Source organism: Toxorhynchites rutilus, chromosome 3, assembly GCF_029784135.1.
Source record: "Toxorhynchites rutilus septentrionalis strain SRP chromosome 3, ASM2978413v1, whole genome shotgun sequence".
In the NCBI taxonomy this organism is placed as follows: domain Eukaryota; kingdom Metazoa; phylum Arthropoda; class Insecta; order Diptera; family Culicidae; genus Toxorhynchites; species Toxorhynchites rutilus.
In genome coordinates this window covers 220,046,717-220,071,141 of record NC_073746.1, presented here as the reverse complement: position 1 = coordinate 220,071,141, position 24,425 = coordinate 220,046,717, and the positions used below count along the sequence as shown (strand labels likewise).

General features: G+C 39.4%; 1 protein-coding gene across 1 annotated transcript in view; it reads left to right on the top strand.

Annotated features, from left to right (window-relative positions):
• LOC129779579 (acetylcholine receptor subunit alpha-like 1) overlaps positions 1-24,425 on the top strand; it is a 224,381-nt gene that overhangs the window by 5,535 nt on the left and 194,421 nt on the right. The window contains exon 2 of the mRNA XM_055787137.1: positions 23,038-24,125. The gene's annotated coding sequence lies outside the window, so the exon portion shown is untranslated. The remainder of the gene's footprint in view (positions 1-23,037; positions 24,126-24,425) is intronic.

Genomic DNA, 24,425 nt, shown 5'->3' with positions numbered 1-24,425 from the left:
ATCTTTTCCTATCGCCATTTTGCTCTAACACGATCTTAGTTTCTAACACTTTCTTTTTTTGACTCCACTTCACTAACTCCATTTTCGGTCTTCCAGTGCCGTTTTTAATGAACCGCCATCTTCTTCATCTTCTATTCCAAAATAGCATAGGAATACGATATTCGAATTCTGCTGTTGAAGTCCTTTCATCCAATACCAATATCGTAGGGATTTTATATCATTGCTGGTCATTTAGAGCCAGTATCATTAAACCGGAAATCAAAACAAGATTATGTTCGTTTTCCGCTCGTCTGTTATTGTAACCCATTGCCCATACAATTGTGTAGGCCATTTCTGAGAGTAGATTCATGAAACATAGCAAGAGTTATACTATACATTCCGAGGTTCCTAGGTCGTCAAAAACAAGGATTTTGTGTGATGAATGGCCATCCTTTGCCATTAAACGATTCCACACTCAATTAATTGACGTTGAATTCTATGCTTTGATTTCCTCTAACACGCAATGATCTTCAATTTCGACGCTACGAATATAATGACGAATATAAAGATACAAATGAGAAATGAACTTTATCGCAAGCTGATGTTGATGTTCATGGCGAAAATCGAAGATAAACCAAAACACGTGTAAGAAAAGCAGTTGTCAAAAATTAACTGAACATTCAAAATAGCCCTACTTGTAGGCATAAGTGAGAGACATGAGTACCAAAATATGGAGGCGATCTGGCGTAGTGGTAACATCCGTACCTCTCACGCTAGAGGTCACGAGTTCAATTCTCACTCCTGACATTCTTTCAGAAATGAAAGTAAAAGTGACGAACCAGTCAAAGGTGTTGAAAGTCACCATAATACAGAAATAAAAAAAAAGTATCAACATAATGCCACAAAAAAAATCTAGAATCGAATTTACATTAACATATAGTTTTTTACGCTCTCCGTTTAAATCTCAGCAAACACTTTCCGTGTATAGGGGGTCGTACAGACGACGTTGAGTAAAAGTTGATTTTCTTTGTGATTTTCACAAAAAAAAATATAGTTATCCTACCACACATTGATAGTCTAAGTCTCGTTTTATAATAATTTTTTTTGAGGCATAAATTTTGCAAAATAAATGTGTCCGGTATTTTAAAAAAAAAAATTGAATGAGGCGGGAAACTGTCGACTGAGAACTGTCGAAAGTGGTCCTAGCTGTGGTGAAAAATTGGAATTTTTGAGGTGCCATAGGAGTAGGTTACGGTTATGACTAAACCATTGTGATTCTTTGAGATATAAATAAATAAAAACACGCGAAATTTATTTATTTAACATACTTCTTGGACGATGATGGCTTCTGTTTTTTTACGAGCACAGGAGAATTTTTGTGGTTTCAGTGTCATCAAACATCAAGTGTATTAATACCCAAGTACATGCCACGTGTATGAAATGCAAGAGCTTCTTCTGCAACCCAAATTTTCTGAGCGGTTGGATTTCTGCAGCACCTAGTTCAGCAAGGATTTGGAGGGTGATGCCAATCGAATATTTTGGCAATGTTTCAGTGTTTGGATATGCTTTTCCTGGTCAGATCTACTTGTAATGTTTCATTGTTGATTTGAAACTTTTGTTTCAACAAAATGGCTAAATCAACAACAAAACAAAAATCAACAAAAATCTAAATACCGCTATGAGCCACCGCCACTTATGAATCATATATGCAGCGTTGGCCTCATAATTCTCAATTTCTTTTGTGAAAAAATTCGTCGGAAATATAATACTTTCGTTTAGGCATTTCACTTGCAAATAACATGTACCTACCTTACATGGAGTACATTTCTGTATTATAGTGACTTTCAACACATTTGGTTGGTTCGTCACTTTACTTCCATTTTCGGAAGAATGTCGGGAGTGAGAATTCAACTCGTGACCGTGAGCGTGAGAGGTACAGATGTTACCAGTATGCCAGATCGGCTCTGTTTGTTACAGAAAATATAGTAAAATGATGACATCTGAAATCGGAATATCCCTTCCTTAAGGTTTTTCCCATACCTCTTGCTTGATTAGTTCTCGAGTTATGCAGAAATTTGTGTTTCATTTGTACGCCCCCCTTAGAGAGGAGGGAGCAAAGTCGTATCACAATGAAAACATTTCTTGTCTTCCAGAACCTCGACATGTTAAATATGATTCTGTTTGCTTGATTAGTTCTCGCGTTATGCAGAAATTTGTGTTTCATTTGTATACAACTAATAAAAATCTTCCCCGGTCCCAAAACCCCCTACATACAAATTTTCACGCTGATCGGTTCAGTAGTTTCCAAGTCCATAAGAATCAGACAAAAAGACAGATAGACAGAAAAACAGAAAGACAGACATCACTTCATATATAGATTGCAGTGTCGTAGCTATAAATCGAGCAGCGCCCCCTGGGGGGTGGAGTAATGTTTAGAAAACTGAAAAAAAATTCATCGCCTTCTTACAGCTTATGGAGAAAAATATTATTCAAATGGTCAAGTCCAATTACAAGCAAAAACTTTATGTGGAATCGAAAAAGTTGTTACTTGGGCTGAGGAAAACGGAGTACCAATGGAAAGACAATTTCTGCTGCGAGAATTACGAAATTCTGCGAATTATTTTAGAGTAAAATGTGATTTTTAAATTTTGCTTTGTTGCATATTATGTACATTAGAATGCCAATGAATGTATGGTAAAAAAGTGTTTTTCGAATTTTCGAAAGGGACTTCCTGCAAATTGTTGATTTCCGCGGAAAAATACCCTATGCAAAATTTAAGCTCAATCTGACTTTATTTATTAGTGTCACAGCCGTCAAAATTTCAGTTTTCTGAAAACCGTGAAATCACCCAAGGGATATTATTGAAAATCGAATTTCGGACAAAAATAGATGACAAAAAAGTGACAAAAGATCTCGACGTTTCATGCAATTTGAAGACATTTGGCATCACCTTTTTTTAAAGCTCCGATTCCCCTCTTGGGTGATTTTACGGTTTTCGGAAAACTCAAAATTTGTCGTCTTTGCGACAAAAGTAAATAAAGTCCAATTGACCCGATTGTCCCATTAGTAAATTTGAGATGACCATTTTCATTGGTACTCCGATGGATATCGTTACTCATGAATTTGTTTTAGAACCTTAAATAAATAATAATTTGCCAAACAAGTTTTATTGGATTTGTTCTGTGACAATAACATATAAGGATCTAATTAGAAATGTTTTGAGTATCCAATAAATCAAAGAACCATTTAAAGGTTTATCACTTATTTTGTACTCTTTGCAACAATTCCCCAACATTTCCTTTTCGTTACTACGCCCATGATTATTCGATTGTTTATATTATATATCATGCACTGTGGATAACCGAATTTAAACATACTAAACGAATTTTCAACGTATATAAATCTACTGCGGATAATCGAAACTAGTTGTATGGAACAATACCTCTTCCACCCCTCTTTTACCAAGCTATGTTCAATTCTGTTCAAATAGTAATATTTATAAAGCATATTAACAAATTAGTCAATGTTTTCTCGCATATTTGTCTACCAAAAGCTTTAGGCATTTCAGTTTAGCAATACATCGTGTTTTTATAGAAGCACTATACTATCGTTAAAGAAATGTGATGAAATCCCCTCACAGAATCAATCAAGCTTGATTACCGGTTTGAAAATTCATGGTGGGACTTTTATGCCTAGAATATCAACATGGTACAATTGAACTTGATGTTGGTACAATTGAACTTGATGTTGAATATATCAAGGGAACAAACAATTTTTGTTGTGTTTTTTTCCGAAAGATTATGCATAGAAACATCGTTTTATGAAGAAATGAGTGATCTGCAACACCTTCGCAGAATATAAATCTCATTGTTATTAGGCATTCGCTAACAAGGTGTATACGTGTTCTCTTAAAGTTTTTCTTATTTGTTTGAGAATAAGTTCGTTCTTCCAAACCAGAAATGAGTGCATTAGCCCTGCTGAGAGTGTGACATGAAATTCTTGCACTTGAACCGATTTATTCGATATGGATCTACAAAAATACATGGTGGGACAGTTATGAATAGAATATCAACGTAACATGGGACAACTATGCGTAGAACGGCAGCGTAGCTATTCAGCATCGTGACTATCCTCTCATATTGCCACGCCAATAATCTTTTGTTTATAATTTCGGATGATTTGTACTATAGTTTCTTCTAACCCCCATATTATATGATATTGGAATGTGTTTTTGCTGGCAGCTCGTCTTAAAATTAATAGCACGAATCCAAAAAAAAAAAATACACGATCATACAAAAGTTGTTCACAAACAAATTGCGACCTAATTAAGTAATCTTAAAATTCACATTTTTCATGGCTAAAGTGAATGATACTTGTAGTTTAAAGCTTTGGTTTCGCAGTTGATGTTGATGTTTAGCCCTTGATTTTCTTCATTTGGCATTTCCATCAATTGTCATCATTGAAAGTGTCGGTTAGCCAGTATTATGGAACCGGCTACGATGAGGTGTTTGCTCCTGAAAACTACTTCGTGCCCTAATGTCCGTTTCTTCATTGCAACCTTGTTTAAGTTGATGATCTGATTGTGGCCAATGATGATATGAAGACGTCAGACCCCTGGAACAAATCCCAAAACAACACTTCGTAATCAGCAGCCGTGTCAAGTAGCATCGAAGAAGTCGGCCTGCACGATGCAAAATCGTGAAATATTCCTCCAGACACAGGACATACCAAAATCAAATTATTCCCCTGGATAACAAGCAATATTAGAGGATACGTACATACTACACATAGCATTCAACATCCAACTTGATATAGTCGCCATCTTGAAAAGGTAGTTAACATGTCCTACCCAGCAGAATGGATGGAGCTGAATCGACTGAACAAGCCTGTCACGAATATAATAAGGTAAATGATTTTGGTTTGTCTAGTCAAAAATATGATCATGGTTTGTCCTTTTTATTGAATGCTCTAATTCAGTACACCTTTGTCAAATCAGGTATTCGAATGTTTCAAAACATATAATTAAAATTGTGTTTTCCATGATTTACAGTAGTTTTATAGTAATTTTTACGGATTCACATGTTTTGAAGGATTATACAATACACCTTCTATTGGTGTCAATGCGCCCCTCATTTGAGCTAACTTTTAATCAATCACCAGATGATTATTTGGCACGTATTCAGACCTTTTCTGGATTATAACACTTACCAATATTGTAAACATCATACTTGCACACTATTTATATCAGATTTACATAGCTAAACTATTAAATTAATGCATTTCGATGACCTCAATTCTAATCATGAGTTGTCCAATGCACTAATGTTGTTTTGTCCACATGATTTGTATGGCAACCACTTGGCGCACTGCAGTTTGTTTATTGTGTCCTTCGCGCATAGCAGAAATTGAGTTTCTCTATGTTGAGTGTGTTGAGGTGAACAGTTTTCAATTGCCCAAGAAAAGGCAATATTCTGAAGAAAGCCTATTTTTTTTCTTTTAAAAATGGTGATTTCTAAAACCGGACAAACCATGATAGTTTTTTGGACAAACCATGATCAGAGGTGGTCAAACTATGATCATGATTTCTCTTTGAGGAGAATTGTTAAAAAACATAATAATTTGAATAATTTCAACGCCTTACGGTAGTATTAGCAACTTGAGACTTGGAGCTTTCCAACAACAAATCGATTATTTGTGATTTTCATGAAGAAAAATTGATTTGCATTTACTAGTTGCGTGAAACGCAACTTAGTGCACCCGTGGCCGAGTAGTTAGCGTCTCACATTATCATGCCGGGTGTTCGGGTTCGATTCCCGTTCTGGCCGGGGGAATTTTTCGTCAAAGAAATTTCCTCCGATTTGCACTGTGGTCACGCGTATTCAAGAGCTTGCCCCTCAGAATACATTTGAGGCGTGTTTATTCGGCTTAGGAAATCTCAACTAAATATTAATGAATGACGCTAGTTAATGCATACGTTGAGACGGCAAACGTTCCATAGGGAACGTTAACGCCATTCAAGAAGAAGATGTTGCGTGAAAACACCCTAAATCGGACAAACCAAGATCATTTACCCTATAGGTATTTTCATTCGAATTCTCATTAAGTTATGAATAAAAATAAGGTAAACTTACTTTTTGTACTTACGAGATAGTTGAGTTCTGTCTTCAGCAAAATTGTAGGGCTAACAATTTTATGAAACTTTTCTGAAAATGCATAATTTGTATCTCATGGTTCTGCATACATATAACTGTTTTTCTTGGAAGAGTACTCTAAAACTAGTTTTTTAAATTGATTTTCTGACTAAATTACATTACATCAATTCAACATATCCACAATGTTTTAAGTGACATCGAATTACATTACTTTGCTGAAGACTATGCTGCAAAAAATGACATAAAGATTATGTACACATTGGGTTCCGTCTGTAAAAATTTGTGCACGTGTACTCCAAACCATGACGAAATGAATGACGTTGAGTATTAATACACAAACTTGCACATTTTTGAATAATTTAGTAAGTTTGAATTGCTACAATTTTTTCGAAAATTTATCGGATCGAAATATAGAAGATTTGAGTAAAATCTGAGTATGTCTCTTAGTACTCCCAAGTATTTTTTTACGCGGGGATACGTACCTCGTAAAAAAACCGCGTTAATTGGAAAATCCGCGTAAAAAACAACCGCGCTAATTGGAAAACCCGCGTAAAAAAACCGCGTTAATTGGAAAATCCGCGTAAAAAAACCTCGTAGAAAAACCGCGTAAAAAACCTTGGTATAGATCCTTTCTCAAGGATTTGCTGATCTTGTGCTGATCAAGATACTTTCTTATTTCAGCTGTACGTTATGGTCTACGAAATTATAATCCATTATGCAATTTTGGGGTTCATTGGATAATGTTACATTTTTCGTGCGATGTTCTGAAAATGTCAAATACGGAGCCAGCTCAAATATCCGCTGTCTCTATATTATTCATATAGTTTCGCGTGTAGAGCACGGATATTATCAGAAATTGAGTTGATGCTATCTATTTTTTTCTCCACCGCGGCAAACAAAAGGTAGACAATATCATTACGCGTAATGTTCGGACGCCGAACCGTCGCTGTGTCGAGGTGAATCGTTTAGCATCATCAGTGCGCAACACAGTGGGTACCTGCACAGGTATTTTGCGTGAAATCTCACCAACGCGTAGATGCTTGCCATTTCGCTGCCTATGCTGCTGTCTGTGTCCGGTTTTTCCGCACTCCTTCGCATTGATATGCCATGTTTTGTTAAAATAAACATCAAATCTCGGGTTCAGCTGAAATTCATGGCATAAATTTATGCCGAGCATCTGTCGACGTATGCTTGAAAATAGGGCGGATGTTTACTTTTGAGACTCGTTATTTTCATCCTTTCATTGGGTTGGGTGTGTTTGCGCAGTGGTTGATATTTTTTTCCTGCCTGCGATAAAACGAGAGTGAAAATGGAGAGATATTTGTTTATAAATTCTACTAGAAGTAAGGCGTTTTCCCGGTGTTGGTGGGTTTAATGCAATGTTTCTCAAAGTGAGGTTCAAAATTCAAATTAATCTTATGCAATATTTTTCAAATTAGAAGATAGTGTATTTAATTTGAATTTTGTAGCTCTGAAATCCTAAATTCGAATGAAAACACGTTAAGTTTATTGATTAATATAAAACATGAACTTCAAACGCTAGTGAAAGTGAAGTTATTCTCACAATTGAGTTCCGCTTACCCTTGCCCTCTTTTCATAAATTCCTACCTCAATTTGATGATTCAATTCTAAAGCATCACTCTTCTCCTGCCATGCTGTCAAAGTTTTATGACACCAACTTTATATACAAGCAAGCTCTCTAACATCCAGATACAGGAAGGCCAGAGAGCATCAGGTTGTCAGCAGTAGTTTATCCGCGCTATCGGTTGCTTATGTGTCATCCATTCTCCTACTCCATTGGCACAACTGTCTGCCACCGGACATCGATCCGTCAGGTGATTGAATTTCCGCTTGAAAGGATCGTAATCATTTTTCCGCCGACAGCCGGAAATGCTGTAATTTGATAAAGCATTCGATATCCTCCGTATTGCTCCGCAGCAGCAATTTAGCGATTTTATTTAGCTGCGCCCACCATTCTGAGTCATGCATCGTTAATTGATTTTGCAGTTTCCCATTATCGGTGCAGCTCGGTTATGGTGTTTATTGGAATTCAACCCATTTGGGTGGCGAATCATTTTTGTCGAAGCTGCTCAATCCATATTGTTTTCTCCCGCGTCAAAAATAATCCGAATATTCAGACTCTCATTTACAATCTATTACCCTTAATTTGGAAACAAATATTATATAGATTTTGGTAAAACGTTTTCAACTCTACTTCCGTCGTATTCACATAGATAGCTAAAGCGGTGAGTGATACATGAAATTCAAGCATCAGTAAAGAAAACCTTCTTCTTCTTGGGTGATTCTAACGTTCCTAGAAGAACTTCGCCGTTTCAACGTAGTATTAAGGTAAATGATTTTGGTTTGTCCAGTCGAAAATGTGATCATGGTTTGTCCACTGTTTTGAATGCTCTAGTTCAGTGCACCTGCGTCAAATTAGGTATTCGAATATTTCAAAACATATGAATAATATTGTCTTCTCCATGATTTACAGTAGTTATATAGTATACTAACTGACACGGCAAACTTCGTCCCGCACAAAATTTGTTTTTTTAATCAATACCTTCGAACATTCACGTTTTCTTGCTCTGAGCAAGTTCATGGGTCCAATCGCAGAACTGTTCATTGATTGAACAATTCGACCCCGTTGAATTTACCTTTTACTAAAAAAATCCTAGTATTTCTAATAAAACTCATCAGATTATTTTCAGACACAATTCTCGTTCAAGATTTTTTAACCGCTTGCGAATAACTTGTTTCTCCGTTACATGGAATAAATGTTTGATACAGAAAATATGATAGAATAAAGACAGCCCAAAGTCGGACAATCCCTTTGCTCGAGTTTTGCTCTTATCAACACATCCGGCGTTCCTTTTTTGGTATAAACAGAAGCAGATATAGGAGTGCGTTTCATCACATTAAACTCCATTTCCAGTTTCGAACAAAGATCAATTTCGCTAGCGCAAACATCAAATGGACTAACAGCACTTGTCACTATGTAATTGTAGAACATATGAGAATTTAATTTTCCGAATTTTCCCTTTTTCCTTCAGAGTTTTCCGAAAATTTTCAATTGTCATGTTTGGTTGAAATATGTGTAATATTTTTATGGGACCCCCTCTCCATTCCAGAGGAGGGAGGGGTATCATACCATTATAGAAACATTTCTCATACCCAAAGACCCTAACATCCCAAATTGTGCTTGATTAGTTCTCGAGTTATGCAGAAGTTTGTGTTTCGTTTGTATGGCAGCCCCCCATAGAGAGGGGGAGGAGTGTGTTCACCATAGAAACGTTTCGTGCCCCGTAAAACCTTCACATGCATTTGGTTTCATTTGCTTGAATAATTCTCGATTAATGCAGAAATTTGTGTTTCATTTGTATGACAGCCCTACCTCAGAGAGGGGGGTGAAGAGTCTAACGATCATAGAAACATTTATTGCACCCTAAAACCTTCACATGCAAAATTTCGTTTCATTTGCTTGAATAATTCTCAAGTATTGCAGAAATTTGTGTTTTATTTGTATTTGTATCAAACCATGATAAAAATTTGAATAATTTCCACATTTTATGCTAGTATTAGCAACTAGAGACTTGGGGCTTTTCAACAAACTCAAACTCGTATCGATTATATGTGATTTTCATGAAGAAAAATCGATTTGCATTTACTAGTTGCGTAAAAACACCCCAAATTGGACAAACCTAGATCATTTACACTATTTGCATCATTTTTTATTAGTGCAATGAATGATTGTATGGTGGTTAGATACTCCACCCCTTTTCTAAGGGGGAGCTGCCATACAAATGAAACACAAATTTCTTCGCACAAAATTCGAAAACTAATCAAGCAAATGGAGCCAAATTTGGCATGTGAAAATTTTACGAGGCACGAAACGTTTCTATGGTGAATACACCCCTCCCTCTTTTTAAGAGGGGCTGCCATACAAACGAAACACAAACTTCTGCATAACTCGAGAACTAATAAAGCACAATTTGGAATGTGAGGTAATTTGGGTATGAGCAATATTTCTATGATGGTATGACACCCCTCCCTCCTCTGGAATGGAGAGGAATACAAAAAATAATAAAAATATTACAAATATTTCAACCAAAAATATTCCAACCAAACATGACAATTGAAAATTTTCGGAAGACTCTGAAGGAAAAAGGGGATATTTGGGAAATTAAGTTCCCATATGTTCTACAATTCCATAGTGACGAGTGCTGTTAGTCCATTTGATGTTTGCGCTAGCGAAATTGATCTTTGTTCGAAACTGGAATGGATTTTAATGTGATGAAATGCACTCCTATATTTACTTCTATCTGTATCAATAAAAAGTATCGCCGAATGTGTTGATAAAAGCAGAACTCGAGGAAGGAATTGTCCGATTTAGGGCTGTCTTTATTCTATCATATTTTCTGTATAAAACATTTGTTCCATGTAACAGAAAAACAAGTTAAAAAAATAAAAAAATTGGTTCGCAAATGGGGATCAACGCTAGGGTAGGAGCCTGCCCGTTGGTCTCAAATGTTCCTATCTCACGCCTCCACGAAGATCATATGACGACATTTTTAGATCGGGCGTGAACTGGAAACACACACCTGGTCTTGGCTCCGAGAACGGGTGTCGAAAGTGGCTAAGTGAGGGGGTGCGAGCGAGTCAGAGCGCTATATCTCTCCCGGGGAAGGCCTCCCGGGTCATTGGAGGTTTAGGGGTGCGTCTGTTTCCATGTTAGGGGCGGCGCCCCGAAAAGGTTCCTCTGGCAAAGTGGGACTCTAATATACCTTGCCAACCCGCTGTCTCCCGGGCAAAGGAGATACACCCATGAAATGGAGCTACGATCGAGAAGAATATTGAAAATGCGATCACCCGAGGAGGGTCCCCGAACTGGAGCTGGTCCTGGAACGGGCGTAAGAGCGAGCGGCCAGCGGCTGGAGGGCGAGGTGCAAGAGCGGGCCACCAGCCGGGTTCAACCCGAAGAGCTACCGCCACTCGGAAACAGCAGCCATCGACATCACCCAAGAAACGCTGCGCCTACGAGACGTGTTGCGACTGCCAGACGACAGTCGTCCACACTTGTGGGTACCACTAGGCGACGGATCATGTGGACACACGAAATGAACGAATTCGTGATCCACGCCTATTACATCTGCACTGCTTTGGAGACGGACATGAGCGGTCGCCCTCGAATACTAACAATGTTCGAGGAAGCGTATCCAGAGTTCGTCGGGAGATTTGATCAGAACGCGATGAACGCGAGGTGTAGAGCGATAGTACACAACAACATGCTCTCCTAAACGCAAATCGACGAGATCAAGCAGCAGGTGCAGAGAGAACTAAGCTCCAGAACAAACAGAGCAAGCGATGTGTCGAGACGAAGTTCAGTACAGCTGAGCAATTCACTCGCGAGTCGGGCACGCGAATCAGCACCAGTGGAGGCCACAGCACAACAACCCCCTGAGCCGGAAGACCCACAGCCAGATCAACAACTACTACGCGATCTGGTCTTCCACTACGACGAGGCGATCTCACAGTTTCGCGACACAGATCCTTTGTCGCGCCCCAGGATTCCGAAGTTGCAGCATCCCCGCAGGCTGACAAGTGCAGTAAAGCTCATGAACGAGCACGTTCTTCCGCTGCACTTGGTTGATGCTGAGGACTTGGAGGAGCTGCAACTGAAAGTTTACTGTGCTGCTGTGGCGACCGCCAAAAGTTTAGGATACCGTATAAGGCCAAGAGGCGGACTGCTCCAACATCTCCGAGAAAGGCGTGAGCCTCCGTGGCGAAGGAGATTGGAGCAACGGATCCTAAACAAGCGCGCCGCAATTGGAAGACTGATGGCGTACAAAAGAGGCAGCAGATCGGTGAAATTATGTCGCCAAGTTGCTGTGATCGTACGGCCTACTGAACTTCGCCAGCTGGGAGCTCACCAGCTGACGGAAAAACTCGACACACTAGAACAGCATCAGCAGAAAGGATGCAGGAAAAATACGCATGGCTGCAAAGACCAGGCCATCATCGACGCAGCCATAGTCGGCCAGGCGGTATATAACCAGCGGAACCTAAGTATGGCCCACCTCGATTACAGGAAGGCTTATGACTCCATACCTCACTCGTTTCTCGTCCGGGTATTGAAGCTCTACAAAATTGACCCCGTCGTCGTTAGGTTCCTGCAGCATGCGATGAGGCAGTGGAGTACGTCTCTGCACCTTAGTGATGGGGAAAATGTGTTGCAGTCTAGAACGCTGCAGATAAAGAGGGGGATATTCCAAGGCGACTCTTTCAGCCCGCTTTGGTTTTGTCTGGCACTGAACCCCCTCAGTAGGACGCTCAATAGGAACGGTCATGGCTATAAGTTAAGGTATGGGGACGGCGCCAACGAAGAAGTGACCCATACCTTTTACATGGACGATCTCAAGGTCTACGCTGATTCACGTCAGCGTCTAGGTGTAGCTATCCGGGTTGTCGAAGATATAAGCAGGGACATCTGCATGGAGTTCGGCCTCGACAAGTGCCGCTGTGTCCACCTGCTGAAGGGACAACTTACCGAATCCGGAGGCTACGAGGTCTATGACGGCGAGTTTATACAAGACATGGTTCGTGGCGAATCCTACAAATACCTTGGATTCCGACAGCTCACCGGGATTCGCCACTCCGACATCAAGACGGAGCTGCGAGACAAGTTCTTGAGTCGAGTGAACTGTGTCCTGAGGACTTTCCTCAACGCGGGGACCAAGGTACGCGCGATCAACACATTCGCGGTTCCCCTGCTGACCTTCAGTTTTGGTGTAGTCAAATGGAGCAAAACTGACCTAGAGGACCTTGAGAGGAGGATCAGGAAAGCATTCAAAGAGGCCGGAATGCACCATCCTCAATCGGCACTGGAGAGAGTTTCACTGCCACGCAAAGAAGGGGGACTTGGAATAGTCGACATATCCGCACTGTGTGTTGCCCAGGTACGACAACTGCGCGAGTACTTCGCAGAACGCGCCAACCAAAACGCGCTATACCGGGCTGTCTGCGCCGCCGACAGAGGATACAGCGCTCTGCACTTGGCGCAAGCGGAGTACCAACTCAACTGCAATCTGCAGACAGTGGAGAAGAAGATTGCAGCTTGGAAGCAGAAGGCAGTGCATGGTGCCCACCCCCATCAACTGGACCAGCCACACGTCGACAAGGCCGCATCTAATCTGTGGCTAACGCGTGGTGAACTCATTTCAGTAGTAGAAGCCGACATGATAGCCATCCAGGACAGGATAATGCCGACGAGAAACTGCAGGCGGTACGTCTGGCATCAAGACGTTGATGACATTTGCCGGATGTGCCATCAACCAGGTGAAAACAAAGAGCACATTATGGGAGGCTGTCCCGTTTTGGCCAACGCAGCCTACACCGAGCGCCACAACAACGTGGCCCGTATTGTTCATCGACAACTGGCGCTCCAATGTGCTCTACTGGAAGACAACGTAACAAACTATCGGTACCTGCCTGCACCTGTCCTGGAAAATGACCGTTTAAAGCTGTACTGGGATCGCACTGTTTGACCGACCTCTCAATCCACCACAACCGCCCAGATATAATGGTTTACGACAAGAGCGACCGCAAAGTCACCATCATCGATGTCGCTATTCCACTGAACCAGAATCTGGAGGAGACCCACGGTCGCAAAATCTGCAAGTACCGACCATTGGCCGTGGAACTCAAGGAACTGTGGGGGCTAAGGGAGGTCCCAAGAATTGTTCCAGTCGTTCTCTCTGGAACTGGAATTGTCCCGAAGACTCTTCTGGAAGCGCTAAAGGTGTTGAACATGGAGAAGGAATTGGCCGGCATCCAAAAGTCGGTCATCCTTAGCACCTGCGCGATTGTCCGACAATTTCTCGGTCAGGACTAAAACAGCACGAGCATGCAGATACGTGCATTCCGCAGAGCCTAGTCCCCCTTTGGCATTCAGAAGCCCGGGCAGGTGAAAATTCTGGCTAGGTTCGCCTAGTTAAGAAGTGAGATAAGTCTGCCAAAAAAATAAATAATAACATGATATTATAATGATGAGTTTTGGTAGAAATACTAGGAATTTTATAGTAAAACGTAAATTGAACGGAGTTGATTAGAAGATCAATCAATGAACAGTTCTACGATTGGACCCATGAACTTGCTTATAGTTAGAAAACGTGAATGTTTGAAGGTATTGATAACAAGAAACAAATTTTGGGCGGGACGAAGTTAGCCGGGTCAGCTAGTATATATATAACACGGAGGGCGTTACAAAAACCATTTTGTAGGTTTTTTTAAATGAATTTTGAGGGAAAAATACATGAAAATAATTCGTCAGCTGTCCGGGTGAATTTTCGAGCTTTTCGTGTGATACCACTCAACGAAAATGTCCCGCGATATAAATATTTCAATATCACAATTTAATCATGTTGATGTTTTGATGAACCTAAAAAAAGCTCCTATTTGGCAGACTGTTCAAGAGCGCTTCTAATGCATCCAAACATTAATACGTTGAGTTGGTTTCATCGCACCGACAGTGGAATTTTTGTTTATAGAGTGTCAACTGGAAGCGAGACAGCAACAATATTGGAAAATGTTTTATATAAAAGGCCCCTATTGATCCGCAGGGACCAACGTGAGTCAGACGAAAAGTTTTACTTCTTTCGCCGGAAAGAAGTTTTCACCAGCACTTCAAGCTACTCTTTGAAACGCAGTGTATTATCCCGTTTGCCCAATATATTTTCAAAATTTAGAAAATAACACAATATATTTCGCAACCTTCCGATATTGCCCATAGACGAACAATTATTTTGCACAAACCAAAATATTGAGCAATAATATTGAACGTCTATGGCCCGCTTAAGATTTAAGGAAAATTAAATTATCTATCATCGCCATCCGAAATTAGTCCATTTTTTTAATGTATACTTTAACACTAAAATCAATGAAAAATGAATTGAAATTTTCGAGCATTCCATTCGGTAATTTGAAGAAATTTGTAGAATTTGTATCGTGCTTGCCAGGCGTAAATGCTCTAATTGAGCGAGTGATTTTCAGGCGTAAACAAAATCTAAACCACCGAAAAATCATAACGAAGTGCCGATACTTAGAAAGAAATAATACAGATCAGTTTAGAGTTGCTAAACTATGGTTCATATTCACATAACGTTTTGTGTCCCGCGTTAGACCTCTGACCATCTGGTCATTGTAGTGTTGGGGGTCCAGCTCGTCCCAAGCCTTCTTCTACGCAGCAAAATAGGTTTGCTTGTACGTAACGTCAGTTTTCACCGCAGTTCAAACTAATGGTTGCAGTGGTTCAATGCTCCAACAAACGAAGAACATCAGCGTTGTCCACCAAAATCGTCCATAAATTCTCAATAGGATTCAAGTCGGGGTTTTGGGGTGACCTTATCATTGGTTTGATCCGAGCCGTTCGGAAGAATGCTGCTGTTTCCTTCGCAGTATGCTTCGGGTATCTTGCTAGAAGGTGTAGTTATTCTCCAGTTCCATTTTCAGCATGGATTCTTCCAGGTTCTCACACAAAAAGGTTTTCGCACAAAATGTTGATCATCGGCAGTTATAATACCGTTGACCTATGCTAAGTTTCCCAATCCAGCCCACGAGAAACAGCCACACACCATGATGCTTCCACCACCGTGTTTCATAGTCGGTTGTAGATGCCGCACCTGAAGCCCTCGCTCGAACCAGCTCGAACTTGAACTCGTCCAACCAAATAATGCACTTCCAGAACTCCAGCGGCTTGTTCACATGGTCTCTCGAAAACTGAAGTGTTTTTGTTGGTGTTGATGGTCATCGGTCGCTTTTTAGGCGCAGTAGCTCTTCAGGCTCCGTTCTATGATCCAATCTTTCTTAGAATCGAATAATCGTTCGTGGGTTTTTCTTTGCATCTAGGATGATTAGCGAATCCGTTTTTGCATCAGTAATGATATATTTGAAAAAGTTGTTGGGAATTATAAGCGAATTCATAAAATTTCATGAACATGATGGTATAACACGACAAACATATTTAAAGGGCCTATTTACTATTAAAAATACAAAAAATTAGAAATATTTTTTTAAATATTTCGAGAATGGCTACATTTAGAAGGAGATTGATAATAACCTTTTTTGTTTTAAATAACATCAGGATTCATAATTTGTGGCTAAAAATGATTGTTAACATACAAAAATTCGAAGTTTTGAAAATTCCTAAAAAATAGATGTTCCACAAAGTTCGTCAAAAATAGTTCTACCATCTTGGGCCCATTTTTTAAATTTTCTACATTACTTCTATTTTATATGAAAAAATTGGAAAAACTATAAAAAAAAGTCACAGGAGGGTTGTGTCCTAGACACGACCGCATAGTTGACGTAGGATTCCGTCAGACTATCTGTTGATTTTGGATATGTTTGAATAATTACATCGTTAAACTCTTTGATAATGATTCGGTGGCCCTGAAAAGGGCCGTTTTGTTTGGTTGTTGGGTATTGTTTATTCACTCCACCAGTGTTTATCGAGTGAGGATGACGGATGGATGGTAAACAGTCGTTGGATAGAGCGTATCAGATAAAAGATACCGAAGTGGAACGAGATATGATGAAAATCGCCCTCTGTGATCCAAGACGAGATGCCTCCTGTGTTATGTATGGATGAAATAAAGAGAAAAAAATTCACCAATGTAATATAAGATAATTACCAATACCGAACACAATTATCAATTTTTCTCATCAGTAAAAACATGTTACTTTAATGTTACTTTTCGAGCGGGAACACACCTTGGTGTTTATTTATGAAAATTGAAATAAATCATGTTTCATATTTCTAGTCATTTTTAAGACAACTGCTACCACATACAATTTTACACTTACACTTGTGCTGAATTTTTTACAAAACACGATCGGTCATTGATATGAAATATCATGAAGCAACCAACATTGAAGTTCCAAATTTAAATTTCATTTGCTACAATTAATCGTGTCACTTACCTTACTTGCAATTCAAAATTGCACCCGACTTGCATATATTTGCAATGCCGATTTCCCTCGGGTACCTTGGTTTTGATGTCTCTGTTAGGAAACAAATTTCAGTGAGAACAAAACCTCCTCTACGTTAATGCATTTGCAATGCCGATTTCCCCTAGGCAGCTTGGCTTTGATGTCTCTGTTAGGGACCCGCTGCATATGTCGTCAATTTCGACCAATCAGAAGTGATTATTTCCGTTAGAATAGGAGTTGAGATTTTTCAATTATTCCATAGTTAGTTACATGATATATATTATTCTATTCAAGGTGAAAAATTGTTATAGAGTGCCGAAATCGTTTGATGCAAAAATCTCATCAATCCATCATTAAATAACTGAGCAATAAGCGTTTGAAATTGGACATATTTCACGATGCGATCGATTTTCGTTTTTAAATTTGTAACCCCATATGTTCCCGAATGACGTAATCCTACGTCAAAAATACATATTTTTTGATATCGCAAATTAAAATTTTATTTTGTAAATAAAAAAAAAAGTACTAATTTTTCTTCTCAGTGTATATTTTTTTCAAATTAAGCCAACTGTTCATGCCGAAATAGTTTGAACATCCTGCACTTTACTCTATAACTCTTATAATACTCTATAACTCTTTCTAACACACTATTTCGGTACGACTCATATTTTTTGAGATATAAATTATCAAAGATTTCTCTTACTCAAATCGATACGCCCTTTTCAAAAGTTACGCTTGAGTCAAAAAATCCCTAATTGCTGTGAAAAACTCATATTTCCTCCAACCCAAACGGAATACACATTTTCATTGGAATCAAAAATACAAGTAAATCTGCATTTTTAGGACGATTTCATTTGGAATTGCTGTCCTACATCCTTTCAACTCTTCTAAAAGAAAGAAAGTCAATGTTGGCAGTTGGAGATGCTGTCTGATGCTGAAATTGCGTAGATCGCTTAGCAATTTGCTGAAGCACTCAGCTGTCTTTGGATGTAAGCCGGTCCGTATCTTGCGCCATAACTTCTAAACATCATCGTAGACCGATTGTGCTCAGTTTTCGCGAGGTTTAGTGAATTTCTTTTATTATTTCTTTTTTACACCACAATTCCCCCACTTCCCATCCTGTTTTACCCATATTTGTCCATCGTGATGTTATTTGACGTATCCCAGATTTCACCATAGAAATTTGTGACATCGCCGATGTTGGCAGACCTTCGCTGTAGTCAGACCTCTAGTCACGTAGGTGGTCGCAGCACGCTTTTTCATCATCTCTGAAAATCCCATTTTATTCAAGGCGCTTTATAGAATCAGAATAATGTTTCGGTCGTGTTCTCTGTATCCCAAACATGTAGTGGTTGTCTGTAACAGGCGTGGGTAACGCGGGTAATGATTTTTTTATTACTGGTTTCCAAATAATCCATCGCCCACTGATTCCCACAAGAGTAGACGTTTGTCGCCTATCAATCGCCACGCTTCTCGTAGGTGCAGCGTTCCTTTGGAGTTGTTGCTGTTGTTCCTTCTGTGTTTCAGTAGCTCTCTTTGAGGTGAACTCGGCTAGTGACCCGCTCTCGCACATGTTTTTCTAGCCGCATTTTTGGGAGTCTCATCAGAAGATAACATAACAAGTATTTTACGAGAACGTAACTCGTTCTAATGGATGTGTCACCTGTCCGGCAGATGGTGGTATTTCAGAGTCCTACTGCATTGTGCATTGCACGTGCATTGTCGGGGCACCACTACCAACAAGGTGAACAAACGTACCCCTAAGTTCTCTGTGATCAGAGAGGCCTACCTTCCCCTGCTTCTTATTCGCATGAACATCCTCACTTAGCCACAATCCAGTACCCGATCTCCAGTACACGCCCGATCAAATGATTTGTCATCATATACGTGGATACTTGAGATAGGATCTCTCTCCGTTCACACAAGGTCTGCTGCATTGCAACAATGAACATCGGACTATTTGTACTATCAATAACACAACAATGGAAGCCTCACATTAATTGTCCCGCTGAGAATAAGAATATTCGCACGCCGAGTAGGTGATGTTGTGTAATTTATGTCATCAATAGAACAATAATGTACATGAATATTTATTCGACTCAGTTTCAACTGAAAATGCTGTCGTGTAAATAAACTGCGCGGTGATATCAAATATATTTTTCGACAGTGATAACAAATGGAATCTAGCCAAGCAAACTGATCGCTAGTAGTTATGTTAATTGCATCTGTCATTTACTTTACAAGGTATTAACATCTGCACTAACAGACGTGCATGTTTTAAAAAGTAACCCAGGGCTCTGCATAGTCATAGTCAACTGAGGATAGTCAGCTGACTATCTGACTGACTATATCCGTATTCAGTAAGTAATGACTTTTGACTTCTTCACGCAGTTTCTCCGCCAAAACGACTGAACAGTCAGTCGGGCGTTTAGTCGCTATCTCCCTCTACCGAGTCGACTATATCATTTCATTATTCCCAGTCAAATTATCCTCATTGCATTTTGAAGTGACTTCCTCCAAAATGAATTCGTTTCTCTCTTTCTCTCTTCCATGTACGTGTGCATGCATCGATGTTTGAGTTCAACGTGGTTTGACATACGCTACAGGTGAACTAGATTCTTTTGTATCGTACACGAAAATTACTCACACGTATAAAATAGCGTGCAGTGTGTGCGCGCTATTTTGCACGCTATTTACTAATACTAACGCGAGGACCTTTATAGCATACTTGATAAATGTCTAAGTTCGTTGGTTTGAGTTCAAGATGGGTAGACAATAAACCGTCCCTTGATGGGGTAACTTCTTTTCTGCATCAGAAATCATGCTTTCGTTTCTCTTTATATGGACGTAAAAATAAAATTGCGTACGCGGGTATAAAATTAGTGTCAGGGGGAAATGGAAGTGTGTATTGAAGTCAGTTGAATGCAGAGGCGCTTCTAGTTAATTATATTGTATGTGTGTTTTCTACAAGTTAGAAAAAATATATTCGACTGGGCTTAGTCAAGTTTGAAACTATCTTCTTTTGCCTTAATTATAAGCCACATTCGGTTTGGAAAGCCTCGAGCATGACACGCACGACTTCAAGTGGAATTCCGTCCCATTTTTTAGTCCAACTTCTCTAGAAACTACCCATAAGGAAGTTCCCCTAGCTTGAACAACCTATACCCTTGGGTGCCAATGAAATTATGGGAAAAAATAGACCCTAAAATTTCAAAAAGTTACCCTGTACAAAATGTTCACCACCTCGAAAAAATACCCTATGCCGAATTTCAGCTCAATCGGACTTAAGAGAGAGTGGCTCAAAGCGGTCGAAGTTTGAGGTTTTTGAAAATCGAAAAACCACCCAAGGGGGAGTAAAGGAAATCGGGGTTTTCGAATTTTTTTTTTGATGCCAAATGTTGATGCCAAAAATTCACCATTTTAAAATCGTCCAAAACATTCCTTACAAAATCTATCCGATGGCGCAGTCACTCAGCTGCACATTTCTTCCCATGGAAACAGAAAATTAAAAAATCCCGCAAATTGTGCTTATTTGCAATGCAGTGCAAATTGAACTTGTGCAACACTCGAAGATTTCTGAACAGCTGTTGACAACTGTCGCCGTCGAATATTTATAGCACCTTGAGCCATCTTGTGGAAACGGAACGAATTAAGCTGCACGCCCAATACTTATGCATTTGATGTCACAAACAAAAGACTCTTTATTGTGTCAATATATCAATAAATGGATGAGCTATAAGCGATCAGTTATTTATCATTATTTCTTACATGTTCAGTTTTTATATTTTCATTATAAACATCATACCTTTCTGTTAAGGGGGGACCCCTGTCTGGAAGGTCGAAACATAATGAATTTTATTGATTTTTTTTTCGGATGCTAGGAATGAAGTGAACTGTTCGGGTTTTTTGGTTATTGTTTAGGGTGTATTTGAAGATATATTTTCCATTTTTTGAGTGCATGAATAATGATCATTGCGCTGTTGACAGCTGGATGCGTAGATGCTGTCTGAAAATCGGTACCTTGCTGGTGGTATCGGTTCTGAAGCAACGGGGTGTCGCAGAACGAATTCCAATGAATATTTTGAAACTTAAGGACAATACCTAAAACGTTACATAGCAGTTTTTGAAAATTCGAACAATTTCCAAGATGGCTATCATTTTTGTTAAAAATGAATTATTGACGTGGGACTACGTCTAACCGGAGTATATGGGGGTAAAATGAAAACCTAAACACAGAACATGCAGGAAAAAATGAAAGATTCCGAATGCTTATGACTCGAACATTTCTTACTGGATTGAAAATATGTTTGCATCAATTGATAGGGAATATTTCTACGCTTCTATCGCAATCAATAAAATGTTATTTCTTATTAGATAAACAATTGAATAACTGTAAAATGTTAAGCGCTATCTAAACGCCCTAACTTTCTCATTTTGATTGGCCCGATCTATGGTCTCCCTAACACCAAGCAGCCTTGGGAAAATCAGCATTGTAAATACATGCAAGTATGGGGACTTTTGTTCTCACCGAAATGTGTTCCCTAACACAGACTTCAAAACCGAGCAGCGTTGGAGAGATCGGCATTGCAAATACATGAAAGTCGGGGACATTTTTGTTCCGACTGAAATGTGTTTGCCTAACACAGACTTCAAAACCATGATGTCTGGGGAAATCGGCTCAGTAAATAAATGCAAACTGCGAGTACTTTTGTACTCGCTTGCCTTTGTGCAAGTGCCTGAAGTTCATCAAATCAAGCAAATTCGCGGTTCGAGAAATACGTACACTTGAGAGATGCAAACTTCAGAAGGAAACGTAAAATAAAATAATCGTTTGATAATTCTTCCGTTCACATATTTTGTCCTAGGCATCATACCAAACATAAAAGGACTGTCATTAAATTTACTTGTAACGAAAAACATAATCTATCACAATGCATGTATTGACCTTATATGGAATTATACAATATTTTTACTCACAAAGCAAATATATTCAATTCAATTGAATTCGGAAATTGTTTCATTCTATTAAAAATTTAATCAATACAAACGAATCATTGCTACGCTAAGGTAGTCCCACGTCAACCTTGCGGTTATATCATATATACCCACCCATTTTATTTTTCATAAAAAATCTCAAAAATTAGATATCAAAAACGGCTATGTAACAATTTAGATAATTTATTAGTACTTGCTGAAAAAAAATCTCAGCCAGATCGGTCGAATAGATCTTGAGATATCGATGCCACCAGCTGAAAAAGATGGTTTCGATAAAAACGCGAGAAAAACTTTTGGCTGTAACTTTCCAACGAAATCAAATATCGAAAAATCCTTTTAGGACAAATTTTTTTCCTCTAAAATGCAAAAATGAAAAAAAAATCCACCATCCAGACCGGGGTACCCAGGTGAAGCCCTACCTAGCCCTATGGGAAAATCAAGCGAATTCAATTCAGATGAAGAAGCAGATGACACTAGTCCTGAATGACATTTGACAGATGTAATGGAGTCTTGTTGGAAGATGTGTAGTCGACTCTTGTAGTGTTGTTCCGCCAGGAGAACGGGATTTCAAATCAAAATCTCTTGTTGGTTCTAGCACTGGGTTCATTGTATAGGTAGTTTCCATTTTTTTTTCAATTTTATGCCAACAATCGTACTCCCCTAAGATGTTCTATATTTCCTTGTAACACTACGATATGTTGATTGTATTATAAAACTTTCATCTTTTTTCGGAATTTTGCTCCAAATTTTATTGTGGTATAGTTAGTTGGATAGTTACTACTTGGAAGGTATTTTAATTAAAATTATGAGTGTTCTCCTAAACATAAGCCCCCTTTCACGAAACGAAAATAAATAAGTTCATACAAAAGTAACAATTTCACATTGACGTCAGCCATTTCTGATATATGATCTGTTTTTTTTGCAGGATGGCTATATTGCAACGGTGCGGAGGCATTCAACCAAGAAGATTGCTGCCAGCTAGAAGCAGAAAAGACACCGACGCTTCCAATGAAAACGCATCATCCGACGCAAAACCAGAGGCGATAAACGGAAAGCGTAATTGCATTTGATGAGTTTGAGCAAATTCTAACAAAGCGAGTAGCTGAACCATCGGTTGCGCTTGGAGCCATTTGAGGACATTCGGGCAACGGAGAGGGAATCGAGGCATTTGAGTTTTCTTGTGTAGAAAACGTTTCTGTTCGCTCTTCCCCCAAAATCTGTCAGATTCTCGTTTGCCAAACAAGTTGGGGAAGAACATATACTGACACGAAGGAAAAGTGAAAATAGTGTAACATCAGTTCGAGTCGGAAGTCGGGATGCGTCCTGTCAATATATAGCGAAAGAAAATTTATGTTCGAACTAAACACTCGCACGGAACAAACATGAATTGAACAAATGTGACAATGTGTGTGTGATCACGTACCGGAAATTCAATACGGAACACCCCGGATTGAAATTTAATGGAAACTGAACTGCTCTCTGCTGCGGAACGTGCCTCCGAAAGGCTACCGAAAGGATACGGCGAAGCAGGGTAGTTTTCTACACCACCTGTAAATTAGTCCCTGTATCCCATTTCTATTTGATAGAAGTAGTGAACCGTCTATATCCCGTCGCAGCACATAAGTGTAGTAAAACAAAATATCCGATTCATGTAAATGGCTTCAATTTTCAGCGTTAAAATTGTGTGTTTATAGTATTATGTATATAATCGAACCAAAGTCAATCACGCTGCACTCGTAGTTCATGAGAATTTAACGTAACGGACTCTCGTTCGACGAGCGATCCTTGCAGGAAAAGGAAACCATCAATTTAGTGATAGTGGACAAGTGTGCTCGTGCGAAACAATTGCACGAAGATCTTGAAGTGGGTATATATTTGTGAACACGATCCTAGAACGGTTTTCAAGGACGGCGCCCTATAAAGGTGCCAAAGGTGCCGCCTTCTTACAGGAGGAGGCTCCGCAGAGGCGCTAGGCTGCCAGCTGCAGGCGATGCACCGATTTGCGGAACGACCGTGAGTATTGATTTGTAATTTATTTTTGTATCGAATTTATCGTGCCAATAGCATAGAGCAAAGGAAAAATCTCTGATAAGCAACTGAACTTTAGTTCGAACCAGTGAATCAACTGGTCGGTGTTAAGTCAGAACGGACCATGTGACATTTGGTTTATATTGACTCGCTTTTGACATTTTTTCGTGTTATGCAGAGATATTTGAAAAAAGACGGGTGGGTAATGTCGGGGACATAACCGGAGTGACGTAGGACTATACAAAGGGGACAGCTTTTGTTAAATATATATTTTAAATATATTGT